We start from the raw sequence: 22,075 nt of genomic DNA, 5'->3' as shown, positions 1-22,075 counted from the left end.
CACGTATGGCACTGCGGGATTTGATTCCCTGCCGTTGTAGTGTGTTACTGATGGTGACCTTTGTTACTTTGGTCCCAGCTCTCTGCAGGTCATTCACCAGGTCCCCCCGTGTGGTTCTGGGATCTTTGCTCACCGTTCTCATGATCATTTTGACCCCACGGGATGAGATCTTGCGTGGAGCCCCAGATCGAGGGAGATTATCAGTGGTCTTGTATGTCTTCCATTTTCTGATGATTGCTCCCACAGTTGATTTTTTCACACCAAGCTGCTTGCCTATTGTAGATTCACTCTTCCCAGTCTGGTGCAGGTCTACAATTCTTTTCCTGGTGTCCTTCGAAAGCTCTTTGGTCTTGGCCATGGCGGAGTTTGGAGTCTGACTGGTTGAGGCTGTGGACAGGTGTCTTTTATACAGATGATGAGGTCAAACAGGTGCCATTCATACAGGTAACGAGTGGGGGACAGAAAAGCTTCTTACAGAAGACGTTACAGGTCTGTGAGAGCCAGGGATTTTCCTTGTTTGAGGTGACCAAATACTTATTTTCCACCCTGATTTACGAATAAATTCTTTACAAATCCTACCATGTGAATTCATGGATTTTTTTTTCACATTCTGTCTCTCACAGTTGAAGTGTACCTCTGGTGCAAATTACTGACCTCTGTCATCATTTTAAGTGGGGGAACTTGCACAATTGGTGGCTGACTAAATACTTTTTTGCCCCACTGTAAATTGCTCTAGAACTCTAATAGCCCTGGTGTTTTCTAACAATCCAGACAGAATGGTAAAACCATATAATTTTTGGACTGGTTTGTCTGACCACAATGTCTTATTTTTCTCTAGAAAGCTGACTAAAAAGCAACTGAGAAGTGTCAGTAAAAGCATTAATATTAAAAAAAAAACCCATTTATTCCAAATAGCCAAGAACAACATTTACTTACTTCTCTAAATAATCTTGATTGGCCTAACATACTATCCTTACATACTATCCTGTGATGACACTAATAAATGTTGTGATTCTACTCATCTATTAAGAGAGATAAGATAAAACTTTATTAATCCCTTGGGTGGGTTCCTCTGGGAAATTTGAGCGAGAAATGTCTGTCTCGGTCGTTGTGTCCTTGGGCAAGACATTTACAGCCTACTGGTGTTGGCCAGAGAGGCCGATGGCGCGATATGGCAGCCTCGCTTCTGTCAGTCTGCCCCAGGGCAGCTGTGGCTACAACTGTAGCTGCCTCCAACAGTGTGTGAATGTGAGACTGAATAAATAGTGGAATTGTAAAGCGCTTTGAGGGTTATATGAATGCAATCCATTATTACTGTTATAAAACATACATGTTCATTAAATGTAAAAACAGCTTGCTTATGTCGGTAAAGAAAGATTAGATTTAACATTAGTAGATGCCACAGATGTTCAAAAGAAACCACAAAGAACTAAAATAAATACAGGGGTTAAGAATATACAGTTCATATGTTATAAAAGTGGACTGAAAGCAAGCCCCACCCCTAATGGCTGCATCTTCAGAAAAAGTTTTCTCTCAGTTCTTATCTAGTAGCGGTTCACTTTTCTATTTCAAACAATCAGCAGAAAATTTCACAGAGAGATTTTATATAAGGTTTTTAAATGTCAGAGGTTGCTGTGTGGAGGTGAGGAAGAAAGTGGACCCAAACGCAGGACTCACTCAGGATAAGGGTGTTTATTGGAGGGAACAGAATGAACAGATTGATAGATGAATAACTGACTGGCTGACAGATGGGAAGACTGGTTGAACTAAGAACACGGTAACAACATTACATCAATGACAAGACAAAGAACTGGAGGAAACTGAGGACTTAAATGGCGATAGGAGACTGGTGAGTCACACAGTTGAACCTTTTAAGTAACATGAGCCCAGAGGCAGCAGCAACGCCAATCTAACACTAGCTAGCTAACAAGTTCATAAACCTGGTGCTAAACTGAGAGAAGGCACAAAATTAGTTTGAATAAGAGTAAACATTTAGGGGTGTCAAAAGGGGGCCAAAACTCAAGGCAGACCTTAGGTCGTGGGCCAAACAAGATAAACATTTATTGAACACACTAAAACAATGTTTTTTGAACATAAATATGAATAAAAACAGACAGGAATATTATTCCAGATTAAATAAACTTAAAAATAAACTTTAACTTTAAATATTTTGCTCTTCATAAAAATGTATCGTGTGAAAATTATGCAAGACAGAAATATAAACGTGCTGCCAAAAACCCCAGAAAAAATAAATGAAAGCAAACACAAGGTTGGAACCGCATGTAGACGGAGCTGGGCGTTGCTTCAGGAGTGGAACTAATAAACTGTGCGGGCCATTCAGTGTCGTACTTTGCCTTGAGTGTACCATTACACTGCAGCTCCATCTGAATTTGCACAGGTGCAGTTTCCACGTAAATGGGTTGCGAAGCAGCTCGAAATTCTCTTTTTGTGCTTCAAAGTCACCAAAGCTCTACGTGGCATGAGCAGGTCAGCTCTGCCAGATATTTGTAATTCCTATCAGTGGTCCTTCAGCAGCTTCACGTACCTTGGGCTAAAAATTCCACCAGATCTTAGTAACTTATGCATATTTGTGAACTGAGTTTACCATTTACAAAAATGGTAAATGGTCTGTATTTGTATAGTGTTTTACTAGTCCCCAAGGACCCCAAAGCGCTTTACACATCCAGTCATCCACTCATTCACACACATTCACACACTGGTGATGGCAGCTACATTGTAGCCACAGCCACCCTGGGGCAGACACTGGCAGCCTCTGTCAGTGTCCGGCAGCCTCTGTCCACCGCCAGTAGGCAACAGGTGAAGTGTCTTGCCCAAGGACACAACGACTGAGACTGTCCAAGCTGGGGCTCAAACCGGCAACCTTTCGATTACAAGGCGAACTCCCAACTCCTGAGCTACGATCGCCCATTGAAAATTTTTTCCTCAACTCAGCCAGCGGACCTCTGTATGAGTAATATGTTCAGTCCAAAACACATGGTTACACAAACTGTGGATCTATTCGTTTGCTTACATAGATGTGTTGAAGTTTGGCATCAAATGAGTCAAAAGCTGCTCCTTTCTTAATATAATTAAAACTATAAAAATCCACATTTTTACAGGGATCACTAAGAAATAGAGAAATATATACTGGGACAAACCTGATGATCTGTTGCCCAATGTGTCTCTGTTTGGTCATTATATATTAGGCAGAGCTACTGAGTTTTCATTGCTGCAGGTACAAAAAGTTTCATTTGATCTTTAACTTGAGCCATATAGAAGACTGAATTTGTAATGCAGAGATTTTAACATTGAATTCAATTACATTTTATTTATTTAATGCTATATCACAGCAGCAGCTATGGAAAGGTTCTTAAAGTCACTTGAGAGGTACAGAAATTGGGAATCTCGACATGTTGAGCTGAGCACATGGCTGCAGCATCTGCAGCAGGTGTTGGGGTGGATGATGTTCTGTCTTTGTTCACAGAAACTGCAGGCTGCAGCCCATTAAAGGTGCTCCGCCCTCACCGTGAATTCATCACAGTAGCATGGCGACTTTTTCAGCCAGCGAATCACTAAGTGTGCTACAGAGGAAGTGATGAAGCAGATGGTCTCAGTCTGTTGTCCAGACGTTTAGTTGATGTCCAGACAAGATGAAGACCCCATCTATTTCTCCACTCCTCGGTAAGTCAAATATTCATTCACTCAACACACACACACACACACACAAAGAGGAAAACACATTTCTGGAGACTTACCAACACCCTCTGACTGTACACTGTGTCCAAGCTGTCTGACATGATTTCGTAATGTCGGATTTTAATGGGTTGCTACATCCACCTTTTACAAGAATTTATTAGTTTATTCATTTATTAGTTTTTTATTAATTTTGCCTTATGAAACTGCATCATTAAAGGAAGTCAAGTTTACATTACAACGACTTCTGCTTCAGTTTGTAAAATCTTACATTTCTGTGACTCTACAAAGACATAATTTTACATAATAACTTAATCATTCACGTGACATTTGTTGTTTAATTTCAAGACATTTTTCACCAATTTTAAGTTTGTATAAATATTTTTTAACAAACAAGTGCAAACAGTTCAGAAAAGTCCAAAAAAATATTCAGATATTTCTTGCATGCCCCTTATTTGATCTTCTTCCACTAGAAGGTTTTTCATCATTCATTTTAGAAGAACCACTCCTTTCCCTTCATGACATCCTAGCCATTCAACCACCTTCTCAAATCTGAATTTCCCAGTGTTTCCCATTTCTACCCTCATTATTCTCCTATAGTTACCATGCCTCCTGCAGTTAATAAATACATGCTCAACTGTTTCCATAACACCACACCAATTACAAAATCCTGTCGAATACTTCCCCTTCCTTCAGATTTAGATAATGGTATCTGTACTAGACTTGTAATCAAGACAAGACCGAGACCAAGTCAAGACAAGACCGAGGCCGACACCAAGACCAAGACAAAAAAGAGCCACTCATTTAGAAGAGTTTCAAACATCAAGTGATTGAATCCATGAATCTGAAAACGTGTTTGTGAGTGAAAGAGACAGACATGTACAGACTGAACTATCTGTTCAACAGTCAGTGTTTCTCTAACAGGAGGACACTCTTTACACTCAATTCAGCACAGTGTCACTGAGGATTTAGACCAGACCCAAAACCCAGGATAAAGAGTTTGAGTGAATGTGGTGTTGAAGGTGTGGAGGTGGATAAGAGTGTCAGAGGAGACTCTGTAGAAGGACAGAGTGCCAGCAGGACAGTCCACATACACTGCTACTCTGTTAGAGACAGAGGAGGAGGAGGGGATGGATGTTTTTCTGTTACTGTGCCAGACAGAACGAGGACCATCATCGGTGCAGAAGAGACTCCAGGACTTATCATTCCATCCAAACACACAGTCATTAGTGTCTCCTTTCCTTCTGATTCTTCTGTAACTCATGGATATATAGACTTCTCCTCTCCACTCGACCTCCCAGTAACAGCGACCAGTCAGACCATTTGTACACAGCAGCTGAGGAGAAAGATCGAATCTGTCTGGATGATCAGGATATGACTGAACCTCCTCCACATGTGTAACCTTCCTGTTGTTGTCAGACAGTTTGAGGTTTGTTTGTACTGTGCTTGTGTCGATTGTGAGTTGACAGGAATCTAAAGTAGAGAACAAACACAATCCAGCTGCAGTTATTGATCCATCATCTGTTTATTGATTGACACTATGATGATGACTCCTGACATCAGAGATGTGAATGAGTGATGTAACAGTTTGAAGATGGTTGAATGTGTGCTGCTTTGTTTTCATGAATCACATTAAAAACACACTTACACTTCCTCAAACCTGGTCTCAACCGTGGGTCTCCAGTAGGCTTCACCCTGAAAGGAGGAGGGGGGTCAGAGCAGCAATGTATGTACATACACATATACTTACCCACACACACACACACACACACACACACACACACTCCATCCATCCATCCATCCATCCATCCATCACTAGAAAGTGAGTGAAGGAAACAGAAAATGTTCCCCGCTCTTCCCCCTTTATCAGATATTCTATCCATACTTGAGAGTGTCCAGTCTCCAGCATGGATCCTTCAGTCCAGCTGACAACAATGCTATTCAACAATACCCCCCCCCCCCCCCTCTGTCCCCTTCTGGCTGCCTCTGCCTCAATTTTATCCCGCAACTTAGACATTCACATTACTCACACTCTCATTACACATACATATAGGATCTTGGGGGTGGGCACGCTACACGGAATCCCAATTACCATCAGGGTGTACACCTCACCCCCGGCGTCGTTGCCCACCTCTCAATTTTAAATACACGTAGACATTGAGGGCTAGCAGGAGGGACTATGCGCTTACCTGCTGCTCTCTGGCAGGTAGCTCCATGCCCTCCTGGGTTTTAAATGCACCTTAGAACACACATACATCAACACTACAATGAGCGGGTGGAGGGAGGTTAGGAGTCTTCTCTCACCCTCGTTCTCTGCTTCCTGCTGGAGCAGGGGGGCTAGGAGGAGGAGTTGGCCGTCCGACTGGGATCCGGAATGTGGGGCCTCCCTGCTGCTGCGGAGTCGGGGCGGTCTGCTTCTCCCCACCGCAGGGAAAAGGGTAACACAACCTGGGTCTGGGTGCAGTTCCCCCCTCCAGGGGCAAGGGTACCTAGACCCGGTTCGTAGAGTACGCTTGGGGAGTGTGATTGTGTGTACAGCGTCTCTTTATGTCTGTCTCCACGTTGGTTGAGTGTGGAGTAAGTGCATATGAGAGCATGAGGGTGGGAATGGATGTTTGTATCTGTGTGTGCCTGTATGTCTGTGTCTATATGTCAGGTTGGGTATCAGATGCCACCTCTCTGAGGACAGCTCAGGCCCTCCAAGGTTTGGAGGCCTATCTCCCCCCACCACTTCCCCTGCCGGGGGCGGACTCCCTCAGACATCGGTGCGTTGGTGGTTCTTTGTGTCCGGGGTGGGCGTCCGGGTACACACCGGCTCACTCCTTGGCGGCTGCTTATCGGGGCCTGGAGCCTGGGGCTCGCTTGGGCCACCTCGGAGGTGGGGTGCCCCCGGCCTCTCGGCCTGGGGCTCGGTCACTCAGGCACAGCTGGCTGCCGGCGGAGCTCACGGGCACGTCACTGCAGCCCCCCCTGGCTTCTGCTCCGTGGCTGCTGGGTGACCCCTCATCTGGGACTCTCCTCGGCTCTTTCTGGGACAGTGGCGCGGCTGCCCCTCTGTTGGTCTTCCTTGGTCTCTTGTGTTCTGGGGGCCTCTGGATGTCTGGAGTTTTGATCTCCTCCATACCTGCTTCATGCCCTGGAGGACGGGGCAGTGGCCCCCCACACCCTCTAGCAGATCATTACATGAGGGAACCTTTTAAGAAAACAAGCGCGTCCATGCTCACAGGTGTACACACGGGTGATCACACACACAAACTACACCCTTTTTGGCTCCTACCTCAATGCACACTGTGCTGTCGATCTTACGTGCTGCACAATAATGTTTAATATTTAGTAGTTACTGTCATATTCCCATATATCATTGTGATGTGGTTTATTGTATTACTCTCGTTTTCTTCTGCTTGTTTTCTTTTTTCTTTCTCAACAGGTGATCCAGGTGATCGATATATGTATTTATTTTTTATTTATTTATTTTTTTTCTTCTGCTTATTCTGTTGGTTTTGTTTTTTGCCCTTCTCCCCCGTCCCTCTTCTCAACTGTCCTTTCTTTCCCTCTTTCTTTCTCCCTTTTCTTTCCCCCAGTCAAATCTGTCCCGTATTCAGCAAGTGAAAATAAAATAAAGAATAAAAGGTGAATCAAATGGACCATTACGGCAAAGCTGGGATGGTCAATTTGGTAAAGAAAAACCGTTGGGCATCTTTCTTCGCCTTTAGACAATAATTCTGATGGCAAAAGAGCCAAACGGGACAGGCAAAAAAAAAAAAAAAAAAAAAAAAAAAAAAAAAAAAGACAACAATGCTATTCCTGAGTCTCCTGGATGATTGTAGCTCAGGTCCAGCTCTCTAAGATGGGAGGGGTTGGAGTGCAGGGCTGAAGCCAGAGAAGTATAGCCTTCCTCTGTGATCAGACAGTGTGAAAGACTGTAGACAAAAAGCAGCCATTTTTGTTTTTCCTTTTGTATAGATACCATAACCCTCATCTTTTCCATCCATTCAGTTCAAGTTAGCTTTCAAAGTGACAAGCAGTGACAACAGCTGTCTCAAGCTGTATAGCAGCAGACCTAAAATATTACAGAGAACACTTGAAGATTCTCATATTCCCTTTGAACAACACTTTACTGCAGTGGAAAGGGAGATGCCAATTTTAAAACAAGAAAACCTCTAATAGAACTGTGCTCAGAGAGGACTAATTCACCTAACTATAATTTTTATCAAAACGAAAATTTGATCTCTAATCTAAAAAGTAGAGAGGGTGTCTTGAAGCTGGTTCCACAGGAAAGGGATATAAAAGCCAAAGTTTTTTCTTTCCATTCTACTTTTAGAAGATTTAGGAACCTCAAAAAATGCTATTTAATCCTCTATCCATACCACATCATATGAGAGTGCTTTCCACATTTACACCTCTGCTGTGTATGTTACTGTTTTGGTTTTGCTTTGACCAGTCGTGCATCTCTTGATTATTTTAATTTGGTGCATTTTTAGTGCTGCTGCAGCTAGGTTGAAGTTATGAATCTACGATCGTGGTAGTTTTTTTCGACTATTTTAATTATATTAAATAAACTACAAGCTACATGGATCATTTTTGTTCAGCTGGGTGTCTTTCCTTAAGAGTTCAAAATGTGTTAATTACATAAATAAAATGTAATCTTCTTTATAGCACTTCGTGGATTTCATAAGCAACACACATTAGTTGTTCACACAAAGCATGAAGGTAAAAAACAATATATACAGTGTTATCTTCATTTTAGATGCCAAAAAGTATTTGCGGCTCACAGTGTTTTCTTTTGAGTGGAAACCAGATCCAAATGGCTCTTTGGGTGTTAAAGGTTGCTGACCCCTGATTTAGGATAATAGTGCAGTGGCTAGTTGTGCCTTTATTGTATGCTGAATTACAAGTAAGTAAATGGTAAGAAGAATTAAATTTAATCGTAGCCTTAACAGGAAGCCAATGATGAGAAGCCAATATGGGAGAAATATATCTTTCTATTCCCTGTCAATATCTCGCTGCAGCATTTTTTGATAAGCTTAATGATTTTGGGGCATATTTCTTTAGAACAGCCATATAATAAGGAAGTAGAAACATCCAGCATAGAAGGAATAAGTGTTACATCATTTTACAACAACACATGTTATAAACATTATCAGTATTGCTCACAGGCAATGTGTACTTCCTGTTCACAATAAAGGATATAACATGATTGTAAACAACTCCAAGATTTACAGACAGTGATACAGAGAATGATAATACAAACAAAGGCAAAGAAAAAGACACCTGACAGTTCTATAAGCATTTATTCAGAAATGTCATGGAGATTCTAAACAATATTGAATGGAAACAACTAAATCCTGACCTGAGAGTTTCTAGCGTACAATGTAGACTCTCCAGTCCAGCAGACAGAATCTTCACTCCTGAATCCTTAAGGTCATTGTCACTGAGGTTTAGCTCTCTCAGCCTAGAGGACTGGGAGCTGAGAACTGAAGACAGAGCTTCACAACTATTTTCTGACAGGTTACAGACACTCAATCTTAAAAATGAAGAATAAAAAACATTAAAGGGTATTGATAGTGCAGTGAGGCTTTACCAGTTTTGGCAATGTGTAACATGGTTTTTGGGAGTGTCTGGAATTGATATTGTCATTTTTACATGTCAAAAATATGTTTTTAATACTGTGATTTTCGAGATAATAATAACAAATGAATGAAGTTTGCTTTCATTAGCTTTAATTGTTGATTATGTAATTTGAAGAAAACTAAACATCCTTTCACCTTACCTCAGAGTTTCCACTGTACAATGAGGCCTCAACAGTGGCAGAAGACAGAAGCTTAATTCCTGAATCATGCAGGTTGTTTTCACTCAGGTCCAGGTCTCTCAGACTTGAGGACTTGGAGCTGAGAACTGAGGACAAAAGCTTCAAAGCTTCTCCGTGAGAGGAAACAATTACTTAGTCTGAAAAATAAATAAACAATAATGTATTACGATTAAAAAGGAATACTTTTAAAATCCAACCTGAAAGACAAACACAAATGTCAGTGAGCACTATAACTATTAGTTAACAAATAAAAATAATTAAAAATTGCACAGGATAAACAAATTATTCTCAAGGGAAACTACTGACAAACTAGGACATTACTTCTAACATCAAAGGTCATTGTCACTAGATATAGTTGTCATTTATTTCACATAACCCCCCAATGGAGCCCTTCAATTAATCCTTTGTCTGAAATAATCAATTTCTGCTCATTTCCCCTTACTTTGCCACAAAGCATTTTTCTCTTAATTAGCACGTTTCATATGCAGAAGGACATAATTCAATCTTTTAAACTCTACCTCTTCTAAAAACCAAATCTATATCAATTTTTTTAAATAAAACAATGTCATGCTTCTCACTGGAAATACAATCTTTTCTGATCCATTCCTACATCTTGGGACCTGATAATGGAATACGACAGTGGACCGGAACATCCACAGCAACAATGATCTACCAGAGAGGTAAATAATACACTCATTACCTGCTTAGTGTGGAAACCCAACCCTTGATCAGAACAATGCAATTTGGAAAACAATCGTATAAAAAATGTTTTTCTGTCCACTTTAAAGGTTCCTTTTAAAGTTTTTTCTCCTATATCACCCAGCCCTACAAGTGAGAGAACAGACTTTATTTCTAATAGTCATTATACAGTGGCTTGCAAAAGTATTCGGCCCCATTGAACCTTTCCACATTTTGTCACATTACACCACAAACATGAATCAGTTTCATTGGAATTCCACGTGAAAGACCAATACAAAGTGGTGTGCACGTGAGAAGTGGAACAAAAATCATACATGATTCCAAACATTTTTTACAAATAAATAACTGTGAAGTGTAAGTGTAAAGTAGACTGAGTGCAGCATTCGATACTGATGACCATAATATCCAATTAGACTGATTAGAGCATGCTGTAGGTATTACAGGCTGTGTGTTGCAGTAGTTTGTATCATATATATCTAATAGACTCCAATTTGTTCATGTAAATAGAGAGACATCTTCACACGCTGAGGTTAATTATGGAGTTCCACATGGTTCTGTGCTAGGACCAATTTCTGTTTACATTATATATGCTTCCCTTAGGCATTATCATCAGAAGGCTTAGCATATATTTTCACTACTATGCAGATGAAGCCAAATAACACACACTGTCGTGGGGTCCTCTCCTAAACTTCTCCCAAACAAATGCAGGCGTAGTCAGGAAGCATTCAGTGTGGATAGTTTATTCTGCCGGCCTCCCAGGTGCACAAAAGATTATTTACAAAAAAAATAGAAAACTAACTTAATATTCAACACAAAACAAACATCTATAGACAAAATCAGTCTGCATGTTACCCCTCTGTAACATCTCACAGAATGCCCAGGTAGGCCCTGACAGCCTTCTTTTATACCCCATTGCCCCGCCACTAGGCATAATATCTCTTTATTATTTCTTTTCCCAAACACTCTTTTTCCCCTCAGCTTATTTCCAGCTGTATTCCTACAATACATATATATGTATATTACAGACATTTATGGCCAATTACAGGCAGCCTAGAGTGTTTCACAATAACCAAAAAACCAAACAAAATAATGCAGTTCATGTGACCTTTCAAGCGTGCGCGAACCCACTATTTGAACCCCGGAACACCATACCATCGGCTTGCATAACCACTCGTATAATCAGCGATCACAGTGAGGTCTACGAGACTGGCTTTATTAAAGGTAAGCGGGAAAAATATGTTGGCCACCCTCTGCGCCGCTCAAAATATACCTCTCACCCCTTTTGTTTATCCGCCCGGTCGACGAAAAGACACGCAGCCACGGTAATTGTAGAAACTAATGGTGGTGGTGCGTGTATGCGCCCAGATCAGCTGTCTGTGGCCCGGGACGGTGTAACTCCGTCACACACACCAATTAGTTAAACTGCAGGAATGTCTTAAAGACATAAAGAACTGGATGGCCTCTAACTTTCTGCTTCTAAATTCAGATAAAAAGGTTATTGTACTCGGCCCTGAAAATCTTAGAAATATGGTATCTAACCAGATTCTTACTCTGGATGGCATTACCTTGGCCTCCAGTAACACTGTGGGGAACCTTGGAGTCATTTTGACCAAGACATGTCTCAACGCACATATTAAACAAATATGTAAGACTGCTTTCTTCCATTTGTGCAACATCTCTAAAATTAGATATATCCTGTCTTTGCGTGATGCTAAAAAAAAAAGCTTCATACATTTATTACTTCTAGGCTAGACTACCGTGACTCATTATCAGGATGTCCTAAAAACTCCCTTAAACGCCTTCAGTTAATCCAAAATGCTGCAGCAAGAGTACTGACAGGGACTAGAAAGAGAGAGCAGATTTCTTCTATATTGGCTTCCCTCACTGGCTCCCTGTTAATCCAGAATTGAATTCAAAAATTCTTCTCTTCACATACAAGGTCTTAAATAATCAGACCCCATCTTATCTTAATAACATTATAGTTCCAACTTGGATTGGGAGACAGACACTATCTCTACTTTCAAGATTAGCAGTAAACCTTTCCAGTATGCTAAAGCATATAATTGCGACTGGTGCCACCCCTCACCCTAACAGATGGTGGGAGTATAACTTCCCCTGAGCCTTGTTCTGCATTTTCGTCAGTAAACTTTGTTTAATATTATAATTACTTGACGATCTGAAACATTTAAATGTGACAAATTTTCCCCAAAAAAAAAAAAAAAAAGACAAATCAGGAAAAAGAAAAATATATTGCACAGAACTTTGAGTTCACCTGATCATTAGATTCGATTGTTTATTTTTTTTTAACATATACCTAACTATTCATTACATTATATAGATTTTTAAGCCTGTTGTCTTGTCAAGTAGAATCAACATTTTAATAGATTAAAGGATAATGACTTACAGAGCTTTGTTGGAGGCTTTGACCACTGGCAGCAGCCTCAGAAGAGTCTCCTCTGAAGCAGAGTATTTTTTCAGGTCAAACACATCCAGATCTTCTTCTGATGACAGTAAGATGAAGACCAGAGCTGACCACTGAGCTGCAGACAGTTCATCTGTAGGGAGACATCCTGATTTCAGGAACTGTTGGATCTCCTCCACTAGAGAACGATCATTCAGTTCATTCAGACAGTGGAACAGATTGATGCTCTTCTCTGCAGACAGATTCTCACTGAGCTTCTCCTTGATGTACTGGACTGTCTCCTGATTGATCTGTGAGCTACTTCCTTTCTGTGTCAGCAGACATGGTAGGAGAGTCTGATTGGTCTGTAGTGAAAGACCCAGAAGGAAGCGGAGGAACAAGTCCAGGTGTCCATTTGGACTCTGTAAGGCTTTGTTCACAGCACTCTGGTGGAGAGATTGGAGTTTTGGTTTGTTAAATAATTTAGATTTCTTGGAGGTTGTTTGTTGTTCTTCCAGCAGATTTTTTCCAGAGTTGATGAAGGTCAGATGGACATGAAGAGCAGCCAGAAACTCCTGAACACTCAGATGGATGAAGCAAGAACACCTTGTCCTGGTACAGTCCTCTCTCCTCTTTAAAGATCTGTGTGAACACTCCTGAGTACACTGAGGCTGCTCTGATATCGATGCCACACTCTTTCAGGTCTGATTCATAGAAGATCAGGTTTCCTTTCTGTAGCTGATCAAAAGCCAGTTTTCCCAGAGACTCCATCATCTTCCTGCTCTCTGGACTCCAGTGTGGATCTGTCTCAGCTCCCCCATCATACTTGACCTTCTTCACTTTGGCCTGAACCACCAGGAGGTGGATGTACATCTCAGTCAGGGTCTTGGGCAGCTGTCCTCCCTCTCTGGTTTCCAGCACATCCTCCAGAACTGTAGCAGTGATCCAGCAGAAGACTGGGATGTGGCACATGATGTGGAGGCTTTGTGACATCTTGATGTGGGAGATGATCCTGCTGGCCAGCTCCTCATCTCTGAATCTCTTCCTGAAGTACTCCTCCTTCTGTGGGTCAGTGAACCCTCTGACCTCTGTCACCATGCCAACACAGTTAGGAGGGACCTGATTGGCTGCTGCAGGTCGTGTGGTTATCCAGAGGTGAGCAGAGGGAAGCAGTTTCCCCCTGATGAGGTTTATCAGCAGCGCATCCACTGAGGTGGACTTTCTAGGGTCAGTCAAGATTGTAGTTTTGTGGAAGTCCAGAGGAAGTCGACACTCATCCAGACCATCAAGATGAACACAACCTGGAAGTCTTCAAAGCTGCAGATTCCTGCTTCTTTGGTTTCAGTAAAGAAGTGATGAACAAGTTCCACCAAGCTGAACTTTTCCTCTTTCAGCACATTCAGCTCTCTGAAAGTGAATGGAAAATATGAACTGGATGTCCTGGTTGGCTTTGTCTTCAGCCCAGTCCAGGGTGTATTTCTGTGTTAAGACTGTTTTCCCAATGCCAGCCACTCCCTTTGTCAGCACTGTTCTGATTGGTTCATCTCTTCCAGGTGAGGCTTTAAAGATGTCTTCTTGTCTGATTGTTGTTTCTGGTCTGTCTGTTTTACTGGATGATGTTTCAATCTGTCTGACCTCATGTTCATCATTGACCTCTGCAGTCCCTCCCTCTGTGATGTAGAGCTCTGTGTAAATCTGATTCAGAAGGGCTGGGTTTCCTGCTTTAGCGATCCCTCAAACACACACTGGAACTTATTCTTCAGAGCAGATTTAAGTTTACGCTGAGCAACTGCAGAAAGAAGTTCTGAATAACAATAATACAAATACAACATCAAAAATCAGTTCATGTTTACTGAATCCTTGTGAAAATTTCTGTCACCCTAAGAAATGACTGAACACCTCTTGGTCTGTCTCTAGAGACATTAGTGTGTCATTCATCCAGAAACCCAACAATTTACATAAGTACACAGCCCAATAATTCAACAGATGCTAGTATTTTAAAATACTTCAATTTATTCATCCAATAGCTTAAATTTAGAGAAATCCTCTTACTACTCTGCAAACAGTCAGCCAGCTCCTCCTGCTCCATTCTTCTCAGGAAGTCTATTGTGATCTTAACAAATGCTCTCTGCTGCTCCTCCTTTGCTCATCATCCTCCCTCTTATTCTCTAAGTATTCTGGGTAATCTGGACTCAGAACCTTCTGATCTTCTTCAGCTCATTCTTCACAAAAGTGATGATGTTGTCCTCCAGCAGCTGGAACAGAATACTTTATGAATGAGCCAATCAGACTGAAATCATGGAGCCAAACATCAGATCCATGTTGGACACACTGACAATCCACTGGTCTACAAAGAGCAGCATGGAGATGACTGTGAACAGAATATATGTAAAAGCAGTTGTTGTACATGTCCAGACCATAAATATGGAGTCCAGCTGTGTTTGATGCTGCTGGGCAGACTGACCACTGGGAACCACTGAGCTCTCCTGGGCCACTCTGTGGAAGATTCATGAAGAATTAGTTCATCAAATCCTTCTCCATAGATGTACATGAAATCCAGTTTATTCCATCAATATAATTTAATTATGACACTATGGTTACCTGTTCATTCACTCCTGAAACAAAGTGGTGAGTTTGCTGGCTTAGATTCCGAGAACAAAGGCAAAATGGTTGGAACTTTTATTATGTCCAGCTGATGTATGGGGAATAAGTACTTGTTCCATCAGTCACTGCTTACAAAAGCATCATTTATCATCCTCCTTGGGCGTCTGCACTTTTTTTCCTCGCTAAATTTGTGTTTATCTTTAAACACTGAATTGTGCATCATATTTATTCCATTACAGTATTTTAACTTTTGTTAACTGTCTTTTTTATGTTCTTGTTCTTATTTAGTTTTAGATTTCTGGTTGATCAGTGATTGGGCTTTACCAATGATTGTTTTCATGAAGCTAAATTTGTCATTTTATGTTCATTTCTTTCATGCTTAATTTGGCAGTGGTCCCCATCTAGACCTTTTGTGTTAAGCATTTTATGTTGCACATTTTTCAGTGTTTGTCTTTCTGGATCAGTGAGGGATTCTCTTGTTTATTTCCTGTTTTACTTTCATGTCTTGGATTACATTTATTTCTTCCTTTCCTGCATTCCCTGATGTTTTTTGTTCCCTGTCAGCCCTGAGTTTGCTTACACTTATACTACAATGCAGTCCTGTACTGTTATTTATCATGTTTTTACTGCAATTTCTGAAATCTGCAAGTTTCCTTAATAAGTTTTAGATCCTGGGACCTATTCTTGTGCCATTCATCCACATCCATCACCTCATGTTGCAACATGATAATGCATGGCCCCATATTGCAAGGAGCTGTACAAAGCTTAAAACATCCCAGGTCTGGCATGACCAGCATATTCACTGGACACATCACCCATTGAGAATGGTTAGGATTCTCTTGAACGGTGTATGCAACAGCGTGTTCCAGTTCCTGCCAATATTCAGCAACTTCGCACAGCTATTGAATAGGAGTGGACCAACATTACACTGCCCACGATCAACATCTGATCAACTCTATGCGACAGAGATGCGTTGCACTGCGTGATGCAAATGGTGGCCACGCGATATACTGACTTGGGTTCTGCCTCCAGTAAGACAAAACTGTGCACATTTCAGAGTGCACAAAGCAGGAACTCTAGCAACACTTGAGGGAAGATGAACAACTTTAATAATTGACCAACGCGTTTCGGCTTGTGGTCTTCATCAGGCCTTCATCAGCCTGAATGAAGGCCTGAAGTTGTGAAGTTGTGCCTTCAGCCTGTGAAGTTGTGCCAGAAATTTTTGCTGCAATTTATCACATTTCAGAGTGGCCTTTTATTGTGGGCAGTCTAAGGCTACGTTCACACTGCAGGTCTTAATGCTTAATTCTGAGTTTTTGATCAAATCTGATTTTTTTGTCTGCTTGTTCACACTACAAATAAAATGTGACAGCAAACACGCTCCTGTGTGAATGCTCAAAGCAGCCGCATGCGCAAAAGAAGACATCACACACAACGCGCTGTTTAGACCGAGAGCAAAGAATATTGTTTGACTGATGGCCCTTAACATAAAGTCTTCGGACTTTACGTTCCCCAATTTTTGCTTTAAGTTATTTTGTTATTTACATATCGCCTAATAATGATCCTTATTGCTGTTTTAGAGGAGCGGTGCTTCAAAGGATAGTTGCAGTTTTCTGTCAGAATCTGCAGATTATACATTACAAATAAAATGTTCACGTTGTCTTCCCAACAGTTTCACTAACATCTACACTTCTCGGGCGCTTCTCTGGTGCTGATAATTGGCGTCTGTCTTGTGTCAGTGACGTAAAAGACGGATTTAATGCGACATGACCATCAAACAGCAGTCGCTTTCTGAAACATTGGATATGTATCGGATTCAGTACCACATACGAAAGTGACCCAGATCGGATTTGAAAATATCGGATTTGTGCCGTTCACACTGTCACACCATGGTCGGATATGGGTCGCATAGGGTAAAAAAAAAAATCGGATTTGATGCGCTTTCGCCTGCAGTGTGAACGTAGCCTAAGGCACACCTGTACAATATTCATGCTGTCTAAACAGCACTTTGATATGCCACACCTGTGAGGTGGGATAGATTACTCGGCAAAGGAGAAGTGCTCAGTAACTCAAATTTAGACAGATTTGTGAACAATATTTGGGAGTAATGGGTCCTTTGTGTATGTAGAAAATGTTTCAGACCTTTGAGTTCAGCTCATGAAAAATGGGAGCAAAAACAAAAGTGTTGCATTTATGTTTTTGTTCAGTGTATTTGTTCTCCTCCATCTAGCACTACCTGAAACACCTGACTGGAAGTTCCTACCTACACTGTGTTGAAGCAAAGCACAAAGGGACACCTGCTGGAGCAGCTGGAGTCCTACAGACACTCAGCTTCTTCACTACACAAACACCTCCTACAACATCCACTCTTTCCACTCTGACTGCTGTGTTTGTGGAAACACTCCAACACACACACCGCTTCACATATGAACATGTGTGTGAAACAGAGCTGAGCTAACATTAAACATGATGAAGGATTTATTCACCAACACTCAGTCACAACAATATTTACACACACATTACCTCTGCAGGACGACACACTCCTGATTTGAAGTCAACGAGTTTCTTTGACTGGTGTTTCTGTACAAAGCAAAACTTTGTTTATATTCTGGATGTATTAATATTTGTGATTTGAAGAGTTTTCTCATCAAACACAGTCCCTCAACAGCATCTAAGTTTGTATTCACCACTTTGGAGGACATCAATTAAGACTTCTTTCAGTGGGTTACTTTCTGCTTTAATTCATGTTAGAGTAACACTGTTGTTTTGTTATTAAATTGTGCTTTTGTATTTTCTTGTGTAAAAAGAAAACCAATAAAATATCATTTTAAAAAAAGAAAGAATAACCTCCCTGTTTGCTGAAATCGATTTTCAGTTGTTTAGAAACCAAAGGATTGTTTTTAAGAGAAAGTTTAAATGGGATTGGGGGAATGACGTGTTTGCACTGCAGTTTATGTCGAACAACATCAAGCAGCTAAATCAAAGACTTTATGTTACTAAAAGCTCACCTCTCTGCAGCAAACAGAGGCTGGGATTTAAAATTAATGCCACTGTCTTTAGACGCGTCACTCTGTAAGGACACAGAGCTGGGTGGAGGTCCAGGTGGTTCCTGTGAATAATGATGGAGCAGTGATGTGAGTGCTGAGCTGTGACATGGAGAAGAGTCATGGACAGTTAGAGATGGTCATCTCACCTCTGAGCTTTGGTCTGGCTCTCATGTTCCCCACACAGAGTGGTTTGAGAGGGAGGGACTCCCTCCTCTCTGTCCTCACACTGATCCATGCTGCTCAATTCAGCTCACACACACTTTCTACCTTCACCTGCAGAGGAAACACAAATCATTCATGTGCACATCAACTGAAATCCTCCTTTCCATCATGCATGCTGTACAAATATCAGCTGCTTCTGTCCTGCTTCATCTCAGTGTTAGCTGAATGCAGTCAGACAGCAGTGTGAGGCAGAGGAAGCTGCCATCAGCTGCTCTACTATCAGTCCACTAGATGGAGCCTGAAGCACACACGATGCATTCACTGACACACACTGATTCACTCCGACTGGAAGCTTCAGTCCATTGACATTCAGTCAGTTCAACATGTGTCAACATTTTCAAATATTTCAGCTGATCCATGATTGAAAGAGAATCAGCAGAGTTAAAGTCTTCACACTAATTATTCCTGCTGAGTTTGAACAGGAAATATCAATAGGTCTTATCTTAATGACCTTATAGTACCAATCACCCTATTAGAGCACTTCGCTCTCGCTCTGCAGGCCTACTTGTTGTTCCTAGAGTATTTAAAAGTAGAATGGGAGGGAGAGCCTTCAGTTTTCAGGCCCCTCTTCTGTGGAACCAGCTTCCAGTTTGGATTCAGGAGACAGACACCATCTCTATTCTACATCTCTACAAATCATATAGGTAGGGCTTGATCAGGTGACCCTGAATGCTCCCTTAGTTATGCTGCAATAGGTGTAGGCTGCTGGGGGATTCCCATGATGCACTGGGTGTTTCTTCTTCACTCACCATGTGTTTATATACCTCTATGCATGTAGATAGAGGTAATTATTTATCTCTGGCTCTCTACCACAATGTGTGTTTGTCTTGTCTTCCTGCCTTTACACCCAACCACTCAGGCCAGATGGCTGCCACCCTTTGAGCCTGGAAGTGCCCGCCATCACTTTCAACATTTCTAAACTAAAAAAAAATGTTGTCTGATTATGTTTCAAATATCTTCAGGTACATAGTGTTTCTTGGTCTCACCAAATAAAAACAACTTGAAAATCACCTTTGTTTCAATTCTGTACAACTGTTAGTGTATTACAAAATTTTATCTACATCAGAGATATGGGGGAGATATCATCACCCTCACCCGAGATTGGGTACAAGTAGGGGTGCAACGATACACAAAATTCACGGTTCGGTTCGATACTTTGCTGTCACGGTTCAATATATTTTTTTGATACAAAAAAATGTTCATCCTTTTTAATTTGTCATTTATTAAAATTATAAATATATATTTTAACTCAAAAGTACAGTTTTTAAATTTAATGTTGTTGAAACAACAAAATAAAAAAAATCTGATTGAGAAATCCTCATCTTTGGAAAAGAGAGTTTATTACAGAGAAATGTCTCTTTCCAAATAAAAGCTCTACTATACGCTTCTTCTGGGCTATATTCTCAGCAGCATATTAAACATATCAGGTCCCCATGAGGAGAATCATGTGCTAACGGCTGTCTAAATGACTCGGGTAAAGTTTGTAACATGCGTGCTTGTTGTTTTTGTCTGCTTCCACTTGTCTTTGCACGAGGATGATGTCGGAGTAAATGTGCAGTCATATTCGTTGTGTTCCCACTAGTGCTGTCAGCGTTAATCTGAAATGACGTTAACGTCACAACACGGCAAATCTCCATTAACGAGTTACCGTGACACCATGACACTAGCGTCTTGAAACGCACTGAGAGAAATGAAGGTGAAAGATCTTCATTTTAACTGACAGGTTTCACTGACACTCAGAGACCTGTAACTACATGAAAACATATCACTGTCATACTCAACTCAAAAATGTTCAAAACTGCAATCATATGAAGTATAAGCGAAGGATTGTGATGATATTGTGTTATGGAGTGTCTGCTGATTCCAACATCTAAGAATTACAAGCCTGGACTTTAATGAACAAAATTCAGACATCACAAAGTTTTTACATTACAGAATCAGATGAACAGACATGAAGGAATATTTGTGTTTTTATGAACAGAGTCAGAATCAGAGTCAGAGGTGTTTCTGATGATGTTTGGTGATGGAAACAGTCTCATGGATGTTTCCATCACCAAACTAGAAAAACTAGTAACTGCATGCAGCAGAGTTTAGCACAGCTGATCTCTGTGATGCATCAACAGGAACATGTTGTTAAACAGGACTGTATAAAGACTCAGAGTCTGAGTCACACCTGAACAATGAGCCTGTGCATCATTGTCCTGTCACTCCTGCCCTGCAGCTAAACCACTCGTATCAGTTTGAGCCCAAACAGTAACACGGTCACATGATCGACGAGGCCAACGCGCCCGACAAGCTCCTCTGGAACTATCTTGTCTTTGTCATCACATATGTGAGCAGCGGCTGAAACTGCCACATGAATAAATATTCCTAAAACTGTTTGGTTCCAGCCAATCAATAATCTATAATCATAAGGATTTGTCTTCAAACACAAGAGCTGAACATGTAGTTACATTGTAAACTTGGTTCTCTGAGTGAGAGACTATCTCTCCACCCTGTTACATATGTAACAGAGTGGAGAGATAGTGTCGGTGTGATGGAGAACATCAGGTCCAAACATCACAGAAACAAACAGTCAAACTGTTAAAGGAGGAAACAAAGCAAACTTACAGTTTCTTCACACAGAGACACCAACAACAAGCTCCACTGTCCCACTCTGATCCTGTCTCCTCCTCTTTTATTCTTGCTCTGAGCTCTTTTTGGGTGTGTGTTTAAGTCTCCACCCATAGGAATGCATTGATACACTGTTGATAACGTACGACATGAGAGCAGACGTGTTACAGAAAACAGCACAGACAGAAATAAAAGAAAAGTACAGCATAGGTAGAAATAACACTACAGAGTGTGAAAAATAACCTAAATAATACACAGACTCTGTCAAGAATAGTTATTAATATGTTTAATTTATCTTTAAAAACTTTTCTGCTCCTCAAATCTCTTGTTCAAGTTGAATCTAAGAAGCTTGGAAAGAAAAGCGTCTTCTTTAAGTTTCTCAAAGAAGTCCACGATCTGTAGGCTCATGAAAATTCCTTTTGTTGTTTTTTGAGCAGAAACATCAGAGTGTAGAGCAGGAAAACTATCCCAGCAGGATGTTTCTGTTTGGGAAATATCCCCAGTTATTCCCCTGAGCCTGGTTTGTGAACTGAATCAGACCTTTCCATCGTACAGGTACTAACATACAAACATGATCAGCAGGTTCTCTCATATGGAGAACACATTTTGACATCCGCAACAAATCCTGTGTTTTATGTTGATGGTCATGTGACCAACATCTTGTGTTGAGTCTTTGAAGATGAGGAGCCAAACACAGACAGTAGATACAGAAGGACTGTTTATTCAGGGCTTTAATACGACTAACTGATGCTTCACATCCTGTTTAGAGACGATCGACCAACACAGGCTCAGTCCTCACTCATCACACGGACTTCAGTCACACTGGGATCAACAGAGGAGACTGTTCACCATCACAGTTCAGCAACAATAATCAGAGCTTTTCTCTGCCTGTCTTGGTGAGGAGCACATGTTCTGGGAATATCTGTTTTGTGCACTTCACACAGTCCTGAGTCACAGAGGTTTAAATGTGTTTGAGTCTGAGAGGCT

The 22,075-nt window shown here is 41.1% G+C and overlaps 1 long non-coding RNA gene and 1 pseudogene across 4 annotated transcripts; both read right to left on the bottom strand.

Annotated features, from left to right (window-relative positions):
- Positions 1–2,160: 2,160 nt before the first annotated feature.
- On the bottom strand, positions 2,161–14,727 carry LOC146520931 (protein NLRC3-like; annotated as a pseudogene). Its single transcript, XR_014871881.1, has 7 exons — positions 14,655–14,727; positions 12,606–14,406; positions 9,044–9,217; positions 7,488–7,613; positions 5,579–5,635; positions 5,342–5,388; positions 2,161–5,166 (listed from the first exon to the last, which is right to left on the bottom strand). The product of XR_014871881.1 is annotated as a protein NLRC3-like (transcript).
- A 15-nt stretch (positions 14,728–14,742) lies between these two features.
- On the bottom strand, positions 14,743–21,239 carry LOC146520930 (uncharacterized). 3 transcript variants are annotated; one of them, XR_014873228.1, is made up of 4 exons: positions 18,215–18,871; positions 17,730–17,786; positions 15,020–15,098; positions 14,743–14,857 (listed from the first exon to the last, which is right to left on the bottom strand). It is a non-coding gene; the product is annotated as an uncharacterized LOC146520930 (long non-coding RNA). The 3 variants fall into 3 exon arrangements; XR_014873229.1 differs by lacking the exon at positions 17,730–17,786 and adding an exon at positions 21,086–21,239 and having other exon boundaries at positions 14,758–14,857; positions 18,215–18,526; XR_014873227.1 differs by lacking the exon at positions 17,730–17,786 and having other exon boundaries at positions 14,758–14,857.
- Positions 21,240–22,075: the final 836 nt, after the last annotated feature.

This window comes from Neolamprologus multifasciatus, chromosome 3 (genome assembly GCF_963576455.1).
Source record: "Neolamprologus multifasciatus chromosome 3, fNeoMul1.2, whole genome shotgun sequence".
Lineage (NCBI taxonomy): Eukaryota > Metazoa > Chordata > Actinopteri > Cichliformes > Cichlidae > Neolamprologus > Neolamprologus multifasciatus.
Note: the sequence above shows the minus strand (reverse complement) of the source record. Positions and strands in the feature narration are given on the sequence as shown.